At 52.5% G+C, this 17,651-nt stretch overlaps 1 protein-coding gene across 7 annotated transcripts in view; it reads right to left on the bottom strand.

Annotated features, from left to right (window-relative positions):
- The window catches only part of Pak4 (p21 (RAC1) activated kinase 4), a 41,813-nt gene that overhangs the window by 12,884 nt on the left and 11,278 nt on the right, over positions 1-17,651 (bottom strand). Inside the window, exon 2 of one of the 7 annotated variants that reach the window (XM_087191156.1) lies at positions 11,600-11,706. The exons of 4 other annotated variants lie outside the window; for them this stretch is intronic. The gene's annotated coding sequence lies outside the window, so the exon portion shown is untranslated. Of the gene's footprint in view, positions 1-1,402; positions 5,198-5,437; positions 11,502-11,599; positions 11,707-17,651 lie in introns of those variants that run through there. 2 more of the 7 variants (XM_013077551.3, XM_021239679.2) reach the window with 2 other exon arrangements.

The raw sequence follows: 17,651 nt of genomic DNA, 5'->3' as shown, positions 1-17,651 counted from the left end.
GCCTCCCTGCCAAGTCCCAGGTGCGTCCCTCAGGGCCTTGGCAGGGGCTGCCCGGCTGGAACCTCCTGCCCTGCCCACGCATGTCCTGCACTCAGACGCTCCTGCTCCTGTACTGCCACCTTGTCTCATGCTCTGCTGTCTCCCCACACTCACCACACAGACATCAGGGCTCTGTACAGTGTATGTATGTGTATGCACCCTTTTAACTGTGTCCACTTCTTCCCCAGAAGGTCAGCTCCTCCACAGCAGCATTGTCATCTTGCTCCCTGCTGGACCCCAACACCCGCGACACTGTCCAGTCACTACTGAGTCACTGAGGATCATGTGCTGAACAGGCAGACCACTGGTACTGGTGGCACTGCCCCTGCTCAGACACCTCAGACTAGCGCTGCACACTCCACACACACCGCAACACCGAAAAGTGAGGAGGAACACGAGGGACAGCACCCACAGGCTGAGGGTGACCTGCTGACCCTAGAGGGGAAAGAGGAGGTGGAATGGAGGAACATGGGAGGCAGCCCCAGCTGGGGGCACGGCTGGCTCTGAAGTACAGTATTTGATCCTCAAAATGCAGGCACATTTTGTATCCTACTTGAAAATGTTTATTTCAATTAGAAAAAAAATCTCTTGAACTTGTTAACGTGTGGAACAGGCTGTTTCTGACCCGGCCTAGCAAAAGCTTCAAAGTGCCCAGGCTCCCCCACACCCACTTCTTCTACCCTGTCCCTTCATGAGAAGAAACTGGTACCCCCACCTCCCCAGACATCAGCCCAGTGGAAGAGCAAGAGCTGCTTGTGTGACAAAGCTCTGTGTATGTATGTGTGCATGCACACAGGCACACACATATGAGCAAAACCCCTTACTTCTTGACCCCCAGTGCAGCCCTTCCCAGCTCTGAATAAGGCCACTGTCCCTGGTGTGGAGCAGGGTGGCCAGCTGGAATCAGGGCCCAGGGAAGCACAGCAGACACAGCCAGGGTCACAGCCTTGGTTTCAGTCACCAGCGTGAAACACAGCCAGGAAGGACGAATGAGGAAGCGCTCACTGTCCCCAGCCTGAGCTCCAGGCCTCCACCATGGGTCCCTGACTCCCCTCTACCATGCACGTCTTTTCCTACTCACTCCGGGAAGGCCCCTTCCTACCTCAGTTTACCCCCTGCCTTGCAGGGCTATGCTGTGACAACAGAGGGGAGTCTGGCTTGCCTACACAGCCCACAGCAGGCCCAGCAGTGCTGAGTGCCTGGCTCCATTCCCACCTCCACACATGTGTCTGCTCTCGCCACCACCTGCACACCCCCATCACGCAGTCTCTTGGCAGGCTTTGGGACTGACAATGTCCTCTCATGCCTCCTGGGCAAACCCACTCTCCACCCACAAGTGAAGCCACAAATCACAACCACCTACCCTTGAGCGATTGGCCTGTAGACAATTACTGAGGCAGGCTTGGCCAGGCCAGGGCTTCAGCAGTGGGTGAGATGGCCAGAAGTGTCCTGGCCCTGGGAGCTCATGCCAGGGAAAGAGGTAGCCAAGGCGAGCAGCATCAGGAGGTCTGCACATCAGCAGGTGGTGTGTGGAGGAAATGAAGTCTCGCTCAGGAGGTGCTGGGGCAAGGCAAGAGTGCCATTTTCAGGAAAGTAGCAGCCAGGGTGCATCAAGGGGAAGCACCTGAGCACAGACCCAAGCGGGCCACGTGGCACTGCAGGAGGAACAGCTGGGCAGTGGGAAGCGCCAGGGTGAAGGTCCCAAGATGGCCAGGTGTGAGGATGTGGCCAGAGAGGCTGCTGTAAGGTGGGTGAGGGTGAACAGACACATCTGTGAGGTAAGGGAGGGGCAGATTGTGTAGGGGCTGTGGCTGACAGGCAGGACTACATCCTTTCTTAGTGACAGCAGTGGGGAGGCTCTGAGCAGGAGGGTGTGATGTCTTGGGCCTCAAAGGTCCCTCTCAGGCTCACTCTGGCTACATGCAGGGCTTTCTGTGGGGCATGATGGGAAGAGGGGACAGGGCAGGAGAGCACTGAGAGTCTAGTGGGAGCCACGGTGGACAGAAGCCTGGGGACTGCAGAGGGGCAGAAGTGGGCAGGTGCCGGGTTCCCCTAAAGGCCAAGGTGGCAGGCCTGGCACACAGTTCATATCTCCATAGCTGACAGCTCCCAACATGGTAGAGTCATTAGTTTGTCTCCTGCTGCCTTGGCCACTCTATTGGCAGCTCATGAAGGCAGGTATAGTGACTTGGTCAGCTTTGGCTGCACACAGTGTCCAGGGCAGGGTGTGGCCCCAGAAGGTGCCCCCTTCATGGCTGCTGACTCGAGTGCAGGCCAGTGCCAGGCATGCAGATGGGCAACGCTGGGCCCTTTGAACAGTCCTGGGTGGGCAGGGAGTCCTCTTCCTTCCTGCTTCCCAACTCAGGAAACTGAGGCCCAGAGACTGGTCACCCAGTACCATGTCACGAAAGCACTAACTCTGCCCCTTGTTGGTACCCTCTCAGGTTCCTGCTTCTCAGTAGCTCCAGCTTCAGTGGAGGCTTCCACTCTGGAGAAAGAACCCCATGGGCTCACAGGACAAGAGCACGAGCAATTTTCTAACCAGAACCAGAGCTAATATCAGAAAAGCTGCCTTGGTGATGAGGGGAGCTGAAGCGGTAAGCAGATCAACAAATCCTCCCAGGTATCACCTCACAGGGCCCCACCTACCCAGCCAGCCACCTTTGCCTGTCTTCCAGCTCAGGCACACTGGCCTCCTCTTGCCTCATGTTGGTTATATCAGAGCTTGTCCTAGCCTCGGGCTTTGTACCTACTGTCCTCACTGCCCAGAATTTCACAGCTCACCCTTTCTTGATATTCAGGTCTTAGTGCCAATAAAACCTCCTTAGGAAGGCTGGTTCTGACCTGTAATGAAAGTTGGGGCCCTTCTCTGGCCTCCCAGTACAGTGGTGGCTCCCTGGCATCTGGAGCAGTGCCTGGCACACAGCAGGTCCCTAGCGAATATTTGTGGAGCGAGTGAGTGATACTGTTGCCCGTTATGATGAGTCTGCACCCTGAGGAGCAGGGAAGGGAGCAGGGCAGACGGTCTCCATGGCCCGGGTCCCATGCAACCATGTCCCAAACACTGCCAGCAAGGCCCACTGTGCGCCATCCCTCCCTCTCCACTGCAGGGAGGCCCACCCAAGGCACCAGGCCTCGGTGGCGTCAAATGGAGGAAGCAGTTGTGTATTTCAGCTACAAGCAAGAGGCAAAAACCACATAGGAGGTGACTCCAGGAACCTGCCAGTCCCCACCCTGAGAAAATCCCACAAATGACACAGCTCCTGGGGGTGCCCTGGCCTCAGGAAGTCGGTCCTCTTAGGAGCCCGGGCAGCACTGCTCACCTTGCTCCAGTAGGGGCAGCGCCATCCTCCCACCAAGCCTCTGCAGACTCTGCCTTGGCCTGGGCCCCAGAATGCCCCACCCCAGCCTTTGCCTTCTTATCCCTTCCTCTTCCTTCCAACCACCACACTGCTCACCACCTCCTTGAAGGCACCTATCACAATTTTACAATTTTACTTTTGTCTGTGTGGTCCTTTGATTACCACCTGTCTCCTCAATGGCTGGGCACCCTCAGGAAGACAGCCTGTCTTTCCTGGCCACTGCCCAGCACAGGGCTGACCCAGGACACAGCTCAGGAGGCAGCTGGCCCAAGTTCAGGTCCGGGCTCCACCATCTCAAGCTGTGTGCTCCTAGACAAGTCACGGAGCCTCTCTGGGCCTCAGTGTCTTCATCTGCAAATCAAGGGTAGTGACAGTCCTTACCTCTTGGGAAAACTTGGAGTGGATGAGATGACACAAGTAAAGCATGTAGAACAGGGTATGGGTTACAGAGTCCCTCAGTACGGCTATACACTCTTACTACTGCTGCTCATAAATGAAAAAATGAATGAATGAATGAACGAATGAAAAAAACGCAGGTATGAAAACATGAAAGGGGGTGCTGGGTGCAGTCCTCCACAGGCCAAGCCAATGTGCCCGTCTCACCTTCTCCAGGACGAGGTGAGAGGAGCATGACTGGCTGCCACTGTCTGAGGACAGCTCTGCTTCTCTCCCTGGACAGGGTGTCCCAGGAAGGCAGGGCCAGGGGCCATCTTACCCACCTGTGTCCCCAGCCCTGCCAGCACCAGGGGTGGATAAAGTGCAGAGTGGCTGAATGAGGAGACAGTGCTTACTATCCAGCCAGGCTCACCCAGCCCCTGCCCCCATCTACAGGCACACAGGGCACAGACAGAAAGGGCACTATTACCATCCATCACACCCAGAGGTGCCCAGGGGTGCAGAGTATATGGGAAATGGTATATGTAGGGTACTAGGACTGGGGACATTGGGCTAGACTTCCTCATCCATCCCTTGAGGCCACAGGGAAGAAGGTAATGAGGCAGAAAGGAGGCTCCCAGCCCCTCCCAGTCCACCTCCCCACCAGAAAATGCCCCCTCAGGGTTCCGTGCAGACACGGAGACACACTATGCAGCAACTGATGCCCCCCTTGTCCTCTATTCAGCAATCCAACACACAGGAACCCAAACAAACACAGGGATGACCTGCCCCCTCCATGTGTGCATGGGATGTCCGAGGCTAGCCACGTGATCACAGGCCCCAGCCACACAAAGGATCACACAGCTCCCTGACCAGCCAGAGATCGGAGCAACCCACCTTCTACCCACATCCTAGGCACCAAGGCAGTAGCCATCACAGGACTGGGTAGGTGCCTTCCTTGCTGAGGCATGGGGAAGGGACAAGTGCCCTGAGCCAAAGTCCTTGCTCTGATTAGCAGGAGATGCCCTGGGGGGAGCTACAGAGGCCCCAGTGGGAAAGGCAGGGGGCTCAGAGTGAGCACAAGGTAAGTGGAGGGGCTGGGACCTCCAGGCAGCCCAGAGCAGGCATCTGCTAATATGTTAACAACCACACACCCCAGAGATGCAGGGACTCCCACCAGAGACCACGGGCAAGTCCCAGGGACCACACGAAGCTGAAGGACAAACATGCTACAAACCCCAGCCACCTTCTACAAACACACAGACATGCTTCTTGAGTGCCAGCCTTGCTAAGAAAGACAAACTCTCAGATATTCACCTGCCCAGGGACTACCTGAGACACAAAGCTAGACCATGAGACCTGAGCAAGGTCAGATCCACATTAGTAGAGAACGAGACATCTCCCCCACCCTGAGGACCCCAGTTAACTCCAGGATCACCCAGAGTGACTCAGTGAGGCACAGCCCCCCAGAACCCCCATGCAAACCAGACTCCAGAAATGCTTGCAAAGAGAGGCTCAGGGAGCTGCACTCAGCACAGGTACATCCCCAGCAGGTAGGCACCTGCCACCTCACACACACAGGAACAATCATGGCCCCGCCCCTGGCCCCAGGAAAGGTATGGCCCCTCACCCAGTCCAGGCTTCTCCTCCCTCCAGCTCACCTCCACCATCCTGGGCCCCACTCTCTGGCAAGAGGGAGGTGCTAGTGGACAGAGGCTTCCAGAGGAAGGCAGGGAGTGGGGATATCGGGCCCCCACCAAGGACAGCCAGCTGGCTCCGCATCCCAGCCTCCCTGGCAGTAGTGGCAATGTGGCCCTGCCCCAGCAGCAGTGGAGCATGACTGGGGCTCCTGCCCACGGAAGGCGGGGGTGGGGGAGTGGGGGCGGGGCAAGGCAGGACCAGAGCTGGCTGGGTGGGCCTGGGCCACATGGCCTGCAGCTGCTGGACAGAGGATGGGCTGCCTGGGGACCAAAACCACAGCCCAGCTTCAGCAGGCTTGGTCTCCAGTAAAACATGCACATTCTACCTCACCCCCACGCCAGGCTAGCACTACCAGAGGTACAAGGGACAAATGGGGAGATTGCAGAGGGAGAGCAATGGGGGGACCTGGGACGCCTGAATGCCACGGTGGCTCTTTCACTAACCCTGCTGAATGCACATGGCCTCACTCTGGGTCAGCCCCTGCTCCTGGCAAGGGCACGGGCTAAGTCATTTTACTTCATCACTGCCCTAGATGGCATAGGTATTTTAGCAGGCTCATTTTACAATAGGGGAAAATGAGGCCTGGGAAGGGTGAGCAACATGTCCAAGGCACCACAGAGAGGTCAGATGCTGGGATTCTCAGGCAGGTCATCAGTCCTGGTGCCTACGGCCTCAGCCAGCTGCTCTGAGCATGAGAGTGGCTTGCTCAGAACCTCCATCCAAAACAGGAGAAAAGGCTGCTCCAGAGCAGAACCCCTTGTATGATGACCTGTCTGTCTCCCCAGGGCTGAAAAGCACCTGGTCCAGAAAGCCTTCCCTGACACCTCAGGCCAGATCAGGTGCCTCTCTGGACCCTGACCTGACCCTGCTGCCCTGTGCCTCCCAGATGTGACCACTATCTGTGTGTCACCTCTCCCATCCACTCATACATTTTTTTTTTTTTTTGGTACCGGGATGGAACTCAGGACCTTGCGCTTGGGAGGTAGGTGCCAGAACCACTGAGCTAAATCCCCAGCCCCACTCATACATTTATTAAGCTCCTGACACATGAAGCAGGCTTGTTCCGGGCCCTGAGAACATGGCAGTGAGCAAACTAGACAGAACTCCCTGACTGAGAGGCTCATAGCCTTCAGCACAAACAGCCCATGGCGGTACACTTGCCATAGGTGTACCACTGCCTAGAGGGACTCTGCGGGGGACCCTGGTCCAGGGAACAGCAGGGCCCAGGATAGGTGTCCAGTTCCTGTGAGCCAGTGGCCAGGGCCAGGGACACTGTCTTTCCTAACCCCTGTTCTGTTACTTCCCTCCTCCACAGCCAACTCCTTGAGCACTGACACAGAACTCAGCCTGAGAGATGGCCCTGCTCCAAGCACCTGGAGCCTCATCTACCCCCTTTCTGTCCATCACCTGCCCACCCAGCCAAAGGCTCTGAGCAGGGGCTGGGCCAGGCCTGGGGCACAGCAGGACAGGTCTAGGGACCCCAGTCAGCCTTAGCTCCAGCCAGCTCCTCCCCTGTGGGGGTGGGGCACTCATCAAACAGCATCCCAGAGAAGAGCCAGAAGGGCGGCCTCCCCAAACCAGACAGGCAGGTTTGGGCTCTGGTGGGGGCGGCTGATTGGGCAGCTCTGGCCAGTGGCAGGAAACTAGGTCCCAAGGAGAGGAAAGAGGGCTGAGCTTGGTGATTCTCAACTATCCACATTTTGCAACACTAGCGCTCAGCTACTCCTTTCCTTTCCATTTCTCTGCCTGCATCTATAACACAGGCATATGGTTTCAAAGCCAAAAGGTGCCACAGGATAAAGAGCAGCAAGATGACCTGTTCTGGCCCTGCCCCCACCTGAGCCTGCAGGCAACCCTACTAGTTTTTCCCAAAAGAAAATGCTTTTCTTAAAAACAACACAAATGGCAGCACATCACATACACTCTTCTGCACCCTGCTCTTCTCCCATGTGTCTGGCCCTCAGGAGGAGTTTGGTGGCACCCTGCTGAGTAGAAGATACACACTCTGGGACCTGGCAAGTGCTCTCCTGGGTACGAACACAAGCAAAACATGGGCCCCATGGGTTGACCACAGGCAGCAAAGTCTGGATATGCTGGAGACAGGAAACAAGACAGGCTCATCCACAGGAGACGGCAAGTGTGCTGTGACCCACTGGCTCCCTGGATGGCACGTGGAGTGGGGAGAGATGAACAACCTACACTGCATGTGGGTGAATGTAAAAAACGATGCTAACCAGAAGCAGCAAAACATAAAACAATGTGTCCTAAGATTCTGTTCAGACAAAGAACTGAACCAGGAAAACGGACCTAAGTGAGTTTTAAAAATTAAATTATTTTTTATTGTACTTTAGTGATGATGTAGAGGAAGGAAAGGAAGGGATGGCCTCAAGTCAGAAGACCGGCTCCTCCCCGGGGAGCAAAGAGCAGAGGACTGGGAGTTTCTGGGGTGCAGAGTGAGGTGGGTACCATCTGTTCCTTCACCTGGAAGGGGTCACATGGGTTTTTCCTTTATATTAACTGGTCATGCCATCTATTTGTGTTACTGTCGAATCCTAACAATTTGAAATCAGGACTTTAAAGGAAAGATTATGTATGCATGTATGCCTTGGCGATCTTCCTGTTCCTTGTTCTTAGCAAGGTGCTGGCTGCTGCTGTAGCCTTGCGGAAGGGCCGTGATGCCTTGAGCCCACCCCAAGGGGCCCGCTCGCTGGTGGGTCTATCTTTTGCTCTTACAAACAGTGCAGCAGTACTAACCATGCGCAGCTGTCGTTTTGTAAGCATGAAGGTGAATTCCAGGGTAAATTCCTGGAAGTGGGACTACCAAGCCCTGTGCGAGGGTTGCCCCACTCACTCAGTCCTGTGAGGACAGCCTGTCCCCTTGTCCTGCTGCCTCGAACTACAGGGTGCCACCAATTCCCCTGACCTCTGCCAGACAGGAGCAGTCTGGCCCCCCTCAGCCTAGTTTTCATTTGCATTTTCTACTTAGTAGGTTGAGGACCCCTTTCAGAGTATAAAAGCCATCAGCATGTCCTCTCCTGCTAACTGTCTATTCAAAGCCTATTTTTCTGCTAGGTCAGGGAAAGCTTTGTAAACCTAATCTGACTATGGCCCTCTCTACTGAAAACATACCTCAGGCCACACAGCTAAGGCCATTTCCTTGCCAGGATCCCCAAGCCAAGACTACCTCTGCCCTCATTTCTTCACACTCTTCTTCCCTCACTCACCTGCTCTAGCCACGTGCAACTTCCTCCGATGCCCATGAATCCCCCCAAAAATCCAATGGATGTCCACCACATGCTGCCCAGGCTGGCCAAAGCACAGCACGGTCCCTGCTCCACAGGGCTTATGCTCAAGTATCAACAAATGAGATGTGAAATTCTGGCTGACACAGGCTTGCTGCAGGACAGCCAAGGACAGGGTTGGAATCGAGGATGGTTTGGTGGAAGCAGGCCACAGGAGGGCCAGGGGCCCGTGGTGGACACTGCTGAGACTTTGGCTGCCCGCTAGAGGATGGGACCAAGGGGTCCTGAGTGGGTGTGGGGATGAGAGGTAAGGTTGCAGCACTGGCCCTGGCAACTGCGGGTGGTGGTCAGGACAGGAGAAGCAGAGATGGGGACGGCCATACATTATGTGTCCAAGAAAGGAGCATGGGTCAGAAACTGGGGCTGAGGACAGGGGACAGGGAAAAGATGGAACTGCTCAAACCACAGTGCCATCCTGCACATAAGGGGGTTCCGGGAGGGTTCCAGAAATGGCAGGCCCAGGCCCAAGAAGAGCCCATCTCGGCGGGGGGGATAAAGTAGGAGGAATCTCTCCACCCAACACTAAGGCCTGCACATAACTGCAGTCATCCTGACGGTGAGGGACAAGCACAGACCAGCAGAACAGCACAGAGAACCCAGAAACCGATGCACACCAATGCACCTCACTGGGTTTTTAAAATTCAATTATTTTTTATTGTGGTAAAATATACACAACCGTTATCATTTCAACCATTTGTATTTTAGTGGCTTTAAATACATTCACCATGTTGTATAACCATCACCACCATCTATAGCCAAACCTTTTTATCATTCCCAACAAAAACTCTGTACCCAGCAAAAAACAATTGCTTCTTCCTTTGTCCCCTGAGCCCTAGGGAACCTTTCTTCTACTTTTTGTCCCTTTGAATCTGTCTATTTTAGGCCCCTCACACAAGTAGAATCATACAATATTTGTCCCCCATGTCTAGCTTATTTCACTAAGCATAATGTTTTCAAGGTCTAGCTGTTACATGACAGCACCTTTCAAAATACCATTCCTTTTTATGGCTGAGTAATACTCCACTGTGCCTATGTGCCACATTTTGTCTCTCCTTTCATCTACTGATGGATTCTGGGTCATTTTCACCTTCTGGCCATTGTGAATAATGCTACTTTGAACTTGAGTGTATGGAAACCTATCCAAGTCTCTGTTTTCACTCTTTTGGACATACACCTGCAAGTGAAATTGCTGGGTCACATGGTAATTCTATGCTTAGCCTTTTGAGAAACTGTCACACTGTTTCCCACCAGCTATACCATTTTACAATCCCACCAGAGATGTACAGGGCTACCCACAGCCTCCCAATGCTTAATTCTGTTTTGGTTTGGTTTTTGACAGTAGCCACCCCAGTAGATGTGAAGTGGCATCTCCTTGTAGTGACTAATTCTTTTTTTTTGGTACCGGGGATCGAACTCGGGTCCTTCCGCTTGCGCAGCAGGTGGCGAAACCACTGAGCTAAATCCCTGGCCAATAGTGACTAATTCTTGGTAAAGAAACACAGGAAAATCAGTGGGAAAAGAACACATTTTCAACACATGGTGCTGGACTACCTGGACATCCATATGTAACAACACAAAAAAGAACCTGGATCTAAACCTTCACACTTAGCACAAAAATTAACTCATAATGGATCATAGCCTTAAATATAAAATGTAAAACTTTAAACATTTTAGAAAAATAATGTCAGGAGCTAGCAAAAGACACAGGGTTATTATACTTGACATTAAACCATGATCCATAAAAGGAAAGATTAATAAAGTGACTAATCAAAATTAAAAACTTTTGCTCTGCAAAAGTCTATGTGAAGAAGTTTGTAATAGACAAGTCACAGACTAGGAGAAACATTTGCAAAGCACATATCTGACCAAGGACTACCATCTAGGATAGATAAAGCACTCTCAGAACTCAACAGTACAAAACCAAATAATCCAGTAAGAAAATGAGCAGAAGACATGAGACATTCCACCAAGGAGACACAGATGGCAGTTAAGCACATGACAGGATGTTCGACATCATTAGCCATTAAAGAGATGCACATAAAAGCCACGATGAAATATCACCGCACACTTATTAGAAGAGTTAAAATAAAAAATAGTGACGATACCAAATGCTGGTGAGGCTGCAGAGAAACAGGATCGCTCACACACTGCTGGTGGGAATCTGAAGTGGTACAGGCACTCTGGAAAACAGTCTGGAAATGTTCTTAAAACATGCAACTACCATCCTGCCCTGCAACTGCACTTCTGAGTATTTGTCCCAGAGAAACAAAATTTATGTTCCACACAAAAATCTGTGTGTGAATGTTTGTACCAGCTTTTTTCATAATAGCCAAAAGCTAGAAACAAGCAGATGTCCTTCACTGGGTGGATGATTAAACACACTGTGGAGCACCACCCAGCCATAAAGGGAGTGAACTCCTGATACACACAGCTATCTGCCTGAGTCTCCAGAGACTCGTGCTGCATGAGCACAGCCAACACCAAAAGCCTGCATATGGTATGACTCCACTTCCACAACACTATTAAAACAACAGAAGTATAAACCTGGGGAAAGGCTAGGCAGTCTCTGCCAAGGGTAGGGGCCAGGAAGCAGGCTTATGATGGATGGTTCTGTGTCTTGATCACAGGGAGGTCAACATCTTGGCTGTGCTCTTGGACACATAGTTTTGCATGATGTTGCCACTGAGGGAAACTGGGTAAATGATGCACCAGATATCTCTTATGTATTTCTTATGACTGCATATGAATCTATAATTATCTTAAAATAAAACTTTTACTTACAGTATTAATAATTTAAAAGCTGGGCATAGTGGCACACACCTGTAATCCCACACTCGGGAGGCTGAGGCAGGAGGATTCCATCCAGTTCAAGGTGAGCCTGGACTACATAACGAGGTCAAGGCCAGCCTGAACTATGTAGTGAAACCCTGTCTCAAAAAACAAAAAACAAACAAAAATTGTTAACAATGCCAGACCCTTTCCCACATGATAACCTTTGAATGTGCTGTTCGCTCTCCTTGGACCATCCTTCCAGAAACTATCTCCTGCTCCTCTATCAGTCCTTTCCTCTTCAAGGAAGCTTTACCTGATTTTCTACACTGGAGCCAGGGCCTCCCACACTCCCCTAGGCTTCCCTCAACACAGCTGTGACTCTGGGCTGTCACTGCCTGGTGCAGTGTCTGCCTCCCACCCTGGACTACAATTTCTATGACAGCAGGACCTTGGCTTGACAGGGCACCACCAAATTGTTAGGGTGGGGGCTGCCAGGGTTGGTTTCACAGGAGATACAGTGAATAGCCACTGGATGAATGAATGGCAATAATAATACTACTACTGGCAGCTAACACTGACAGATTTACACGCCAGCTCTTATGAGTACTTTGTTTTTTGGTACTGGGAACTGAACTCGGGTCCTTGTGCTTGCAAGGCAGGCTGAGGAACCACTGAGCTAAATCCCCAGCCCCGTTTGTTTGTTTTTTGAGACAAGGTCTTGCTATGTAGTTCAGACTGGCCTCGAAGTCACAGTGATCTTCCTGCCTCAGCCTCCTGAGCGCTGGGATTACAGGTATGCACCACCACGCCTGGCCTCTTATGAGTACTTTACATGAATCAAATAACCCTATACCACTAGTTTCCAAAGTGGAGAAACTGAGGTCAACAGAAGTGGGGTGGGGGTTGGTACATATTCAAGGTCACCCAGCTCTGTAATCTGTACCTACCCTTGTACCTAGTAGGTAGCAGAGCCAGGTGGCAAAGCCAAGCCAGCTGACACAGAGCTTTTGACAGTAATCTCCACCCAGAGGGTCTCTCCTTAAAAGGTGGCATGTGCCCAGGGAAGAGACAAAGACACTCCTGCCCCTAGCTCCCAATCCGTTCCCCTACAGGCCGACCTGGCGGCACCAAAGCCCTGTATGCTGTACAGCTACTCAGTCCCATCTGCCCACCTGGAGCCTATATGCTCTCTGTGGACGGGAAGAGCCCACCTCCATCCCTCTGCACAGCTGCTTTCATCGGGCTGGGGGCACCTCGGAGCCCTGCTGTGAAGCACTCTTCTTGGCACAGGGCTTCCTTTAGCCACCCAGAAAAATCGCAAGAGGAAAATATTGAGAGCAAGCTGCAGCCCAGTACTACCAACCTCATACTTTTTCCATGTAGTTTTAAACCTGGACAATGATACTGGTGCTGCTCAGGGAACAGGCAGGGACCAGGAAGGCTTAGGCACCTGGGGACAGTCCCTGGGGACTGTAAGCTCGAGCCTGGTTTGACTCTTAGCTTGGCAGTGGGCCGGGCCCAAGGGGCTTCAGCCAATGATTCTCTGTTCCCTTAGGATGTCTGAAATCTTTCCTAATTCACCAAAAAAGAATCAAGGATGAAAAGGAGGGAAAGAGGCCGAATATATTTAATAGTACTGCAAAAACCTCATGGAGGAAGGGCTTTCAGGGTTGCTAATGCCTGTCTTCTCACTCTGGGTGGCAGCTTCAGGGGCACTTGCTTGATAATTATTCACGAAACTGAACATGGAGGTTTCCTGCACTTTTCATACACGTCAGGTTTTATACTACCGCGCAAGAAAACCAGGGAGCAGGAGCCCCACCCCTGGGAGCTTTCTCTGTGTCTGCACATGCCTGCCAACACTCTCTGTGTCTTGCTCTCAGTTTCTGTCCCCTCCCTTCCCAAGGCTGTAACTGCTACCACAATCACGGCAGTCACCTTGGCCCCTTGCAACTCTTGGCCCGTTTCCTGCAAGGAAGACAAAGGCCTGGACACAGTCAGCCCCTGAATCCTCAGGTTGTGGCCACAACACCCAGGCCTCTCTGCATACTGGGCACCCTTGGTCCTGGCTGCTATCACATACCCAGGAAGCCTCTCTAGCCTCCCAAACAAAGTGTCCTGGCCCTGCCCTGCCCAGGCCACACAGCTGGCCACACAGGGTAGAAGGAAAGTGTTCCCACAGCAGAGACAGCCCTGCCTGGCTCATCTGTGCCCCATGCTGGAGACTGCAGCACAGCTGTGAGGCCAGTCACAGTGTTATGTGCAGGTGCCATGCTGGGAAGAGTGTTGGCAAGGTGCTGTTAATGCTCCATTTTGCAGAGGAGGACAGTGAGGTGCCAAGCCAAGGCACACAGTGTTTGTCTGAGCCAGGATCCCGTGCAGATCTAACACTGGCCGATGTCTGCTCAGATAGCCATGATCATTCTCTCACTCACCAAAACATCAAAACCCTTTATCATGCACTTACTGGGTGACAAGCGCTGTTCTACACAGTGGGGATGTGACAGCAAGACAGAGGCCCTGCCCTCCTGCAGCTGACACTAGTAGGGAACACAAGACCACACACACATAAATAAGTGGGAGAGTGGACAGAGAATGACAGGTACTCTATCAGAGGGCAGAGGCTAGGAGGTTCCTGAAGGGGTGGCTAATACGTGGAGATCAGAGAGAGCAAGGAACCCATGTGGGGGTTGGGACAAGCATTCAGAGTGGAGGCAACAGTCACTGAGAAGGCCTAGGGGAGGACTGCGCCTGTGAGGCTAAGGGGGAGGAAAGGGGATCAGCTGAGGTCAAAGGGATCTGCCCCCAAACCCAGAACAGTAACAGCCACTCCCTAAGCACAACAATCCTCACCACAGCCCTCCAAGGGACGTGCAGTCACCAGCCTGCTACAGAGGAGGAAGAGGCGGAGAGACTGGGAACGCTGCCCGGTGGCACAGCTGGCCAGGGGTGGGGCTCGGCAGAAACCTACTCTGCCCCAAAAGCTGACCACCAGGCCACATGGAGGGTGGCTCTCCACTGGGGACTGCAGCTCTAACAAAGCAAGGGACCCAAGGCCACTCACCAGCGACAACTATCTCCAGTAGGCTGGGGCTGGCACACTCAGGCCCCAGGGTAGTTCCAGGCCTTGGTCCTTCAGTTCCTCCTGTCCCACTTCTCCTGTATCCTGGTACTAGTTTTCCTGGGAGGGACGCTAAAGTTTGTTTTTCTTAATCCACCCACATTTGCTTATTTATTTATTTGCAGTACTGGGAATGGAACCCAGGGCTTTGTGCATGCTAGGCAAGTGCTCTTCCACTGAGCTACTACATCCCCAGCACTTTATAAAAATTTTTATTCTAAGACAGGGTCTCTCTAAGTAGTTGTCCAGGCTGGCCTTAAACTGGTGATGTTTCTGCCTCAGCCTCCTGGACTGCTGGCGTTATAGGTGTGTACCACCAGATCCAGCTTACTTTATTTTTTCTAATTTTAATTTTATTTTTTAAATTTAAATTTTCAAAGCTAATGTGATAGTCACATAATTATTAAGTATACCCTAATGTTCCTTTGCAGCACCACCTTTGAAAGTGTTTTTCTCTGGAGAAACTGAGTCTGTATCAGATGGACCCTCTGGACCTAAATCCCAGCCTATAGGCAGCACAGAGGACAGAGGAACTCAGAAAATGACACCATGGAGACAGAGGGGCAGGATCCAGACTGTGAGAAACTGTCTGGGACAAAGGGTCCGGCTCCTCCATGGATAAAACACAGAAATACGATCTCAGAGATGGAAGACGTAAGAGGCCTTTCAACCATGTGTCAAGTGCACACCTTGTCTGAACCCATATCAAACAAAAAGATAAAAGGACTTTAAAACAATCATGAAATATGAGGACATTAAGGAATTCTTGTTTATAGACCAATCTGAAATATTTCTGGCTAAAGCACATGATGTTTGGTAATTGCTTGGAAGTAATTAGGGAGGAGGGGGCTGGGGGAACAGATGACAAAGCCTGATTGGGACTAGGACCTGCTAAGCTGGTGACAAGGACCTGGGGAGGAACGGAGACCATTCTTTTGAGTCTGTGTGACTACTGCCATGAACAAAGGTGTTCCCAGCTACTGGGGAAGCTGAGGCAGGAGGACTGTAAGTTCAAGGCCAGACTGGCAAATTAGCAAAACCTTGTCTCAAAATAAAATCAACCCCTAGTACCGTGCACATGCGCGCGCGCACACACACACACACACAAAAGTTTTTAAAAATGTGACCTTAATCATAGAGTAAGGAATGCTGGATCACTCACACCATGAATCCTAACTACCAGATCCAAGCCTGCACCCTGCCTCTCTAATAACTGTAATGGTAATAACAGTAATAGTGGACCATAATGATGTGATGACAGTAGCCTGTCCTGAGCTTCGAGCACACACTGACTCACTTCATCTTCCAGCAACCCGGCAGGCAGCGAGTCATTACCCTCCTGCTCCAGATGTGGGAACTTGAGGACATCTGAGGCTCAGGGCTTTCTTTGCCTGAGGTCAGGGAGGAAGCTGTATTGGAGCTGGACCCCAGCTTCCCCCAGAGAGGGCCCGGGAGAGAGAAGGCAAACACAACCCTCAGCCCTCAGCCCTAGGTGAGCTGGGATGCACAGGAGCACTAGCTATCACTCCTCTTATCCCCATAAAACAATAAAGGCTCTTGCAATGCAATATTCACATCTTTAGCATAAGCCGGAAATGATAACCAGCAGCAGATGACCAGATTCTGGGGCCCATGAGGGGGGTGGTGTCCTCCCTGTTAGGTTGCACAACTGCCCCAGGGACCCCCTCAACCATCAGCCCCATGTGTGCTCTCCCCTCCTGCTCCCCCAAACTCCAGGTGTCAGGAACAACAAGGGAAGTCAGCTTAGTGACATCAGCATCCTTCCCATCAGAAGTATGCCGCGGGCCTGCAGAAGCCATCTTCCCCCTGGCCAGCTTCCCCTGGATCCTGTCTCCAAACACAGAAGCCTGCAAAGCTTTGGCCAGGTGAGGAGGAAAACAAATGCAGGTCGGATGCCAGGTGTGATGGCACACACTTGTAATCCCAGCACTCTAGGAGGCTGAGGCAAGAGAATCATGAATTTGAGCTCAGCCTGGACCACTCAGTGACTTGGCAAGATCTTGTCTTAATGTAAAAAATAAAACAGGGAGGAGGCTGGGATTGGGTATGTAGTTCAGTGCAAAGATCCTCAGTTCAATCTCTAGCACCAAAAGAGGAAAGGGAGACAAGAGGCAGAGAAACAGGGTGGGAGTAGGGGGTTGCAGACAGCTGCCCAAACATCTGGCCACCCCATGGATGGAAACAAAAGGCAATGCCAACAGCCACCCCAGCAAGCATATAAGCTTTGCTCTGGGCCCCAGCTGCCTTATCTCTAACTTGGGGGTGGGGCGGTAACAGTCCTATTTCCCTAGAGTATACCATGACTTAATTGCTCCATTATCAAAAGCCTCGAAAAGTGCCAGGAAGGTCACAAAAGCTAATACAAGTCTGCCATCATTCCTTCAGGCCAGCAGCTCTCATCCCACTTGCTCAGAGAAGCTTTAAGAACCCCATGTCCAGAGACTGGGATTCAGATGGCCTGGACTTGGGCCCAGCGCCCACTCACCATGCCCCATGTGGCTCCCTAAGCAGCTCTGACTGCAGAGGATGGGGAGGGGCAGAGGACGTGTCCAGAGGCCCACCCTCCCAGAGCCACCTGGAGACTAGCGCCTGTTGGAATGCAAGGAATGAAGCCAAGCCTGGTACAGCAATCTCCAGCCCCGCCCCCCTCACAGCCCCTCAGGAGCCTATACCAGGTCAGCCCACCATCTCCCCTGGGAAGGCCTTGCCCCTGCTCAGGCCCATCCTCCCATCTGCATCCCCTTGCTCCCAGCCTTCTCCTTGGAGCACTGCTCTGGAACCCCTTATTCCCTCAGGGGCCCTCAACACCTGGCATCCCCAAGTGCACTTGTCAGTGTGGGCAGAATGACAGCAGCAGTGCAACTATGACTGCCAACCAGCCAGCAGAGAGCAGCAGTGCTGATCCCCAGCCAGGCAGGAGGGCACCTGAGAGGGCTTCCTAGAAGACCCACGAGGAAA

Source organism: Heterocephalus glaber, unplaced genomic scaffold, assembly GCF_053883595.1.
Source record: "Heterocephalus glaber isolate CG9 unplaced genomic scaffold, H.glaber_assembly_v1.0 deba00001561, whole genome shotgun sequence".
Lineage (NCBI taxonomy): Eukaryota > Metazoa > Chordata > Mammalia > Rodentia > Bathyergidae > Heterocephalus > Heterocephalus glaber.
The sequence above is the reverse complement of the archived record's forward strand: the minus strand, read 5'-3'. Positions and strand labels throughout refer to the sequence as shown.